Below are 8,254 nucleotides of genomic sequence, written 5' to 3'. Positions count from 1 at the left end.
AGGGGCCCACGGTTCGGCAGCCGAAGAAAAGGCCGCAAGGAGTCTAATTACAAAGGAAGGGGGCTTCTCAGGTGGACGTTCATGGCGCGGCCTGCACGACCCGCTGCCAGCTCGGGGGGCTTTCAGCCGGAGTGAAGGCTGGGACTCGGTGAGGACAGTGAGTGCACCCTGTGCCCGGGCCCCAGAGTGCCCCGCCGCTTCGGGCCCTCGGGGCGTGGGCATTGGGGCACCTGGGGGTGGCAGAGACACCTGCGAGCTTAGAGGGGGACGGGGGCGCAGCGATGCTCGGGGTGGCAGCATGGCAAGGAGACCCGGGGGCTGGTGGAGGCTGCCGGGTTGGTGGGCTGTGTAGAGGGGTGGTTTATGTGGCCACTTATTGGTCTGCGGGTGAAAGCATCTGGGTTCCCGATCATTCGATGTGACTCTCACGGGAAAAGGGAGTGAGTTCCAGAGTTTTGCGGCCAAAGGAGCGAGCATCGCTCTCCGGATGCGTGGGGATATCTAATGCTATTCTTTACAAAATCACGCCCCCGCCTCACGGTTTATTCCACTCGGGTTGTGGCCAGTGTGCCCCGCGTGGAGCCCAAACACACATGTGCCATGGTTGAAGCTCAACCCTGGCATGCGAGACCTTCGTGGACCTCCTGCACCAAACCCACGCTCTGAGGGGGTTTAAATCTGCGTTTCTCCGCGAGAGCAGCAGTGAATCAATGACACTTCAAGGCGCTCCCGTGTCGGCGCTTCCTGTCGGTGGGTTTCATATCACTTGGCAAGTTTGAGGCTCGTTGATAACTTCTCACTGCTCTCAAGGAAGCGACTTTCCGGCGGATTACCAACCAATCAAAGCGGGCCTGGCACCGCTTGCCCTGCCAGGGGTCGAGGCAGCAGCGGTGGTGCCCAGCGCCGCCTGGCACTGCTGGAGGGGGCACCGGCTGCGAGAGGAAGGAATGGGTTTGTGGGAATCTTTCTGTGCGTGGCCTCGCCCCGGGGGGTCGGGGCCTCACACGAGCCCCGCACTGACACCCCCAGGCGGGGGGGGGGGGGGTATGTGCCCAGGATCACACGAGGCTTCAGCGCTGCCCCTGGGACGGGGCGGACTTGTACCCTCCTGACCCCACCCGGCCGGGGCAGGCATGTCTGGAGAGGATCTGCGGGGGGCGGGCTGCTCTCTCTGGGGGGGATAGCACTCCCCCTCCCCCGCTCTCTGATTGGCTGTTTCAGTCTGGACCCCTCAAGGGCTGACACCAGAGTCCCCCCTCCCCCCAGGGAGGGTTTTAGGAGAGAGGAGGGTGGACGGGACACACACGCACACATACACTCATTCACACCCATACATTTACACACGTGCACACACACACATCATTCACAACACTCCTTCCCAAAAATTCAAATATACACGCATGCACCAAACATAAAAAGAATCGATTCACACTTACCTGCATCTCTCTGCCTCGGAAGTCCCAGGAGGGGGAGTCACAGCACGAAGGCCCAGTGTGTTGCCGTCTGCGGCTCGGGGGAATGTCCTGAAAAATAATGGTTACCTGTTGTCCTTCATGCGGCCCTGGGTCCTAGTGCCTCCCACAGGGCTCGTGGCTCATGCTGGGCGAGTCGGGCTTCCCTCCTCCGCTCTCGGCTGGCAGCAACTCAAGCACGCACCCCGAGCCGCCGCCAATGCTGCTGGAGGAGCCCGGGAGGAGGCGCGGCTTCTCCCCCTCCCATGGAGTCCCGATGGCTGAGCCTGGCCGCCATACTTCTTGTGGGCGGGAGAGGACGAGGGGGGCGGGAAAGGACACGGACGTCGGGAGGGAGGCGGGAAACGTGGGGACGGCGGGAGGAGGGACACAAGGCAGGACAGCAGCAAGCACGGCCCGGCCGGAGGAGACTCGGGGGCGTTCCCGGCGTCGCGTGACGTCGGCAAAAGGCAAAGAATCTCGGGAACGCCCCCGTGTCTGGTCCGGCATTGATGGACAGGCCCCTCGTCCAATGGCTAGGCTCCATTTATGGAGCCAGCCAATGAATGACGAGGGCCGACCCAAAGCCACACTACAGTTCTCATAAGATTTCTCCTGCGCAAAAGCTGCTTGCGCAGCTTTTTGCAGTCGAAACCTAAAAAGGGGTGGTTGCTGGAAGCCATCATACTAATGTCTATATATGGTGAAGAGACAATATGCTGACCTGGACTATGTATAAGATTGCACAATTTCTTATTCGCTGAGCCTATGGGGGGGGAGGGAACCGGCGGGGAAGTTGTTAAAATTTGTTTTTTTTCTAAAAATCTAACGTCAGGTTACATGTTGATGCAGTACTCTTTGGGAGGAGTACCTGGATGTATCCTGTGAGAGTGGAATGAAAATTCGATACGGACAGCGAGGGATGTTTTTCTTTCTTATTTTCTTCTCTTAAAAACAAAACGACAGTAGGAATGATACAGGGTATGTTTGAAAGGTACACAAATGCTACATTGTGGTAAATGCTGTAAACAATGGCTTAACATATGGTCTGTAATGTTCCAAGGAATATGATTCATACCGATGTGACAAAACTGCGCGCGGTGTTACACCCAGTGATGTACTGTAATGCAACCTAATAAAAATGTTAAAAAAAAAAAAAAAAAAAGGTGTATATGGAGCAGTTTTTGAAGGATCCAAAGGTTTGGTCTTGTCTTCTCTTTTGTGTTGATCTTGGTTTGTTGGTTGGGCGCTGAGCAAGGGGATGGGAAGTGGTTGGTCCAGTCCAGGGCTTTGTGTGGTTTGTACTAGATTGCTGCATGTGTTGAATAGGTGCCTGTTACAGCAGGTGGAATTAAGATTCTTGCTTCTGCATGATCTTGGCATGAAATATCACTATGCAAATTATGTGTTGCTACAACAATACATGGATCGCAAAAAAGTACATTTTTTTTTCCAGTGGTAAGGCAACCCCTGAGGTTCAAAGGAACTTTCAGAGTTAGGCAACAACCAAATCCCTCTACCATGGGGATCAGTATTCCCATCAGAGCCCTTCAGCAGACCGGAATGAAAGACACATAAGAGAAAGTATAAGTCATCACTGTTCCCAAAAGTGAAAGACTACCTTCTAGAGGGTGAAATACAGAAATTGTAATCATCTGTTCAAAAGCTCATAAAACTCTCCAGTGTTACCTTGTACGGCATTACAGAACACTGAATCCTGTGGTGACAAAGTCCTGGAGCTGCACTGAACGCAGAGGTGGGTGGGCTTAGAAACAAACTGCTCTTTTTGGGCAATCAAGAAAAAAAATCCCAATAAGCAGCTATCACCCAAGAAGCAGACCAATATGACAAAGTCAATGATATGTTAAAGGGCCTTGGAATGACCGACTTACTTCTTTACTGAAACTTTCTAAGCCCAATAGCTGAGAGGCTAACTGTGGTACATGCAATCTCAAGATCAGTTGTAACGAAGTATAGGTCAAGAGGAGGGAAGTTCTTTCTAATAAACACATTATCTGGTTATTGACTCTTTAGTGGTTCATGCAGCTGACAACAAGGGGAGGTGTAATGGGTTCCAACCTTGCCACCATTTTCAAATGGCAGAGAATGGACGAAGAAGCAGAGCCTTAAAAAAACAAACAAAAAAAACAGGATTGTGTCTCGGGGCTTCTGGCTGTGGGATCTGAAAATAATGCAACCAATCTGGTCAAGTACCTGTACGGCTTCTAGCAGCTTATGAAGAAAGCAACAGATCTGCCTGATGGACATAGAGACAATACATCAGATGCTGGTTGAAGGTAAAGAGTCAATTCAAACAGTCTTCTAGGGACTCTTGTCTCCATTGCTAGTGGTATGACAAGCAACTCGACAATAAGAGATCACTCGGGAATTTGGCTGCAAGGTTTTCCTTCGAAAACCGCCTCAAAATCGCAGCCATGCTGCTGGATGGAATTAACTTGGGTGACCAACTTAATCACACTCAGGAAAAGTGTGACGAACAAACACAGCAAGATTTTTTTTTTTTTAACGTTTCTTTTTATTGAAACACACAAAAATAAATCATAAATACAAACCATGAGATTCACTGGGTTACGGTCAGGCAAAATAATAAATTATGTCACATCCTCTTAATCGCAAGAAATACAATACAAATAATAATCTACGGGTTCAGGGACCCTCCGACATAGGTGAGTCGTCTGGGACAGCGGGGGGAGCACAAATATCCCCTCTGTAAACATTCCAGGCCCCCCACATTTTCCCCCACTTCCTGGGTCTCCCCCTGGCCACATACACCGCACACTCTCTAAACATACTCCAGTCCAGGTCTTCCATCCATTTCCCAATAGTAGGCGGTTGAGTCGCCCCCCCATAGTTGAGCAATGTTACGCTTGGCGATAGCACATGCTAGCGTGGCCCACACTTTTCCGTGAGACGTTAGATCAGTTGGTTCCCAAACATCCAAGAGACAACACCGTGCCTCCGACTCAAACCCAACTCCCCACACCACACGTATTTTACCGTGAACAGCGGACCAATACCCCCGAATAAGGGTTCAGTCCCACAGCTCATGCAGGAACGTCCCAGCCTCACCACTTACCCTTCTGCACTCACCACTGGCAGCCAAACCCATGCACACCAATCGTGGGCCTGTGACATAACAGCGGTGGAGGATATTCAATTGCACCAACCTAAGTCTCATCTGGATAGCAATGACCCTGGGCGACGCCACTGCCTCCCTCCAATCCTCATCAAGGATCAACCCATCAGCAGCCCATTGATCTCTGAGAGCCACGAGAGGGTCCCCCATATGGTTAACAAGTTTTTTATATACCAGGGAGATAGTTTTAGTCGGAAGATGACCATCTAGCACCGGATCCTCCAGCGGGGAGGCCTCCGGGAGGGGGGGGGGTTACCTCCCGGGGAATACTGGCTAGCAACGCCGTGCCTGATCTGCAAGTAGCGAAACCACTCGCTCCCCTGCAATTGATACCGCTCCTGCAAAGTCTCAAACGCGAGGATTCCATCCTTACCCAACATATCACCTACCCGGGAGATCCCTATAAGGTCCCACTTATCAAAGCCTTTGGTCTTCCATAGGCTACCCAGGCATTCGGCATTCCATAATGGCGTAGCCATAGTTATCTTCCCCTCCCAGTTAAGGGAACGGGTAAGCCTCATGCCACACCTGAACCGCCACCGCCGTAGGGCCCACCAAAGGAAAACGCCCACGTCTGGCATACAGTGCCCTAGAGAACTCACCACCGGGTATCTGGCCACAGTCCATGGCATATCCGGGATCATGGGGTGAACAATAGGTGGCATGGTTAATTGCCGCCAGCTGAGGTGCCCAGTAATACTTCCTGATCTTCGGTAAGCCGATCCCCCCCGTCGTACCAGGGCAACGTCAGTTTAGCAAACGCGATTCGGGGCCTACCCTCTGGAGAGACTATCTCCTTTAAGTACGACAGGGGAATCGGGTCCATGGAATTCTGGAGCACGTACAGGAAGCGGGGAAGTGCCAACATCTTAAACAGAACCGCACGCCCCAGCATGGAGAGTGGAAGAGACTTCCATCGCACTACATCCCTCCGGAGCCTGACCAGAGGCGGCAACAGATTATTAGCATACCGAAACTGCAGATCCAGGGACACAGAGATACCAAGATACTTGAATCCCTCCGCTTCCAACCTAACCGGGCAGCCCGCAGGAATAGCCGGAGGATCACCACTCAAAACAAAAAGGACCGACTTCGCCCAATTAATGGCGAATCCGAAATATCTACCGAACACCGCCAGGACGTCTAGAAATGCTATGAGTGAAGCCCGGGGGGAGGTCAAAAACAATAATATGTCGTCAGCATAAAGCGATATCTTATCCTCCCACTCGGACGTCCACCTGAGGCCCCTTATCGATCTGTCCCAACGAACCCACGCCGCAAGCGGCTTGAGCGCCAAGGCAAATAACAGTGGGGAGAGGGGACAACCCTGCCGGGTGCCCCTCCCCAAGGCAAAATCAGCTGACCTATGATTATTTACAACCACACGGGCCAGAGGGTCGGAATACAGAAGGCGGACCCAGGAAGCGAACTCTGGACCAAAGCCACACTTATTCAAAACGGCAAAAAGATAGGGCCACTCCACTCTATCAAATGCCATGGTGGCATCCAGCGACACCAAGACCGTCGGCTCGTGTATTTGAGAGGCCCCGCCCAGAACCCCGTGTAATCTGCGCAAATTAAGGGCCGTGTTACGGCGGGGCATGAAGCCGGACTGGTCCGGGTGAATCAGTGTCATGATGACCGTGACCAGCCGAGTCGCAAGCAGCTTTGCCAAAACCTTAAGCTCAGCGTTCAATAAGGAGATCGGCCGGTATGAAGAACATTCAGTTTTCGGTTTGCTCTCCTTGTGTATAACTACAATATTCGCGACACGCTGGTCATAGGGAAGCTGGCCCCTCTCCCGGCTTTCACTAAACATACCAAACAACAAACTCTAATGTAGGGTCCAAGGGGAATCTGTATTTAAAGACCTGCTTATATCTTGTCCCCTAACTGAACAATTTTTAACACACGAAAGATATCAAGGGTCTATTTTAGATAGCACTATAAAAGGTGCCTATCTTTAGGTATCCTTAAATACTTATACCAAATGGTTATAGAAACACTTGTCTAGGAGAAAGATAAGGATTAAACAAAAGAGAGTAGAAGAAAAATCAAAGTACCCATCAGCCCGCACATTAGCGGTACTTCATCATCTGGGTTTGAAAAAGAGATAACTAGACTCTTCCTCAGGAAAATTTCCTTGAGGATAGCTAGTATCTGATCGAATGGTCAGACCATCAACCATAAGATGAGGAGTATTTTGAGGCTGAGGGGGCAAGTTGCAGTGTATAGAAAATTGTGAAGAAAGTGTAAACACAAATATATAAAGAGGTGATTTAAAAATGCCTGTGTTGATGTCTAAGAAAGCTTTATTAGATTTGACCATCAAGACGGCATAGTAAAAGCAGAGCGAGAATAGTGTTTAACAAATATACTATTCACCATAGATATCAGTTGGTCAACATGTTTCAGCCCAGACGGGCTTTCATCAGGACCTATGGCATCCACTACTGCAACACTTACCACATAACGTGATAAACAGTGAAGATTATAAAGACCTACCAATTGTGAAGTAGTCTTATATCTTGGTTACCAAACTTCTCCTGTAAGACAAGAAAAAGAGAGCATCGAACACAGCAAAACAGACGTCATAAGGACAGCGTATCTACAGTGTTTGTCTCAATTATTTATTTTATTTATGTTCTTTTCAACTCACCCAATATTGTAGGGAGGAACAGCCTCACCTCGCCTGGCGCTCGCTCAGGACAAATAGAGGCCACGCACTGAAATGATAGAACCAAAGGACAGTCGATGTGACTTAAAGTATGGCGATGTCATTATTGGGTTGTAATTTCTATGACATCACACTATTCGACATTTGGAAAGATAGAGACAAAGGCAGGCAAGCAAGGATTCTCGCTAGATGACCAAAAAACTCAAGTTTCACAATCCCAATATCTCTATATTTGAAGTACAATCTGATGTAAATCTAGAAATTGGAACAAATGCTGGTAACTGATAGTGTGTGCATATGTTACATTTCTTCATCATGTGTACTTGTGTACTCTGACTTCTCCTTACATGTAGTTGCAGAGGGGGGCAAATAGCGCAAACTCACAGCTAGTGCAGAGTTTCCCCTGGCAGAAGACAGACAGAGTACCTCCTAGCTTATCTCCAAAATAAAGACAAGAAAAGACTAGACTTAGAAAGCTTCAAATACCGCCGGATACAGCACCCGCTTACCTCTCCGTCGTTGCCTCGGTCAGGCGTCTGAGCCGAGGGGGAGGTAGCGAGGCTGTTCCACGCTGGTGAAGAAAAAGAAGCGAGGCGGACCAGAGAGAAAGCCATTCACTCGTCATAGAAGGCTGCTGATTGGTTGTGCCTGTTCATTGCAGTAACATCGAAAACCACCGTGCTGATTGGAACAGCCGGTCAGCCAATGAAAAACTTATTTCGGTATTGTCATGCGGCGCACACTCTTGGTAGAAATTTCCACCGGAAAGCGCCATTCAGGTTTCCTGTTTATATCGTCTGCAGACAGCGAACCAGTACGTGAGCCAGTCAGCCAATGGAAAACTTATTTCGGTATTGCCATGAGGCGCACACTATTGGTAGATATTTCCACCGGAAAGCGCCATACAAGTTTCCTGTTTACATCGTCTGTAGGCAGCGGACCGGCGCGTGAGCCTGGGGGTGTGTCCAA

This window comes from Lissotriton helveticus, chromosome 11, assembly GCF_964261635.1.
Source record: "Lissotriton helveticus chromosome 11, aLisHel1.1, whole genome shotgun sequence".
NCBI classification, from domain to species: Eukaryota; Metazoa; Chordata; class Amphibia; order Caudata; family Salamandridae; genus Lissotriton; species Lissotriton helveticus.
This window is presented reverse-complemented; position numbering follows the sequence as displayed.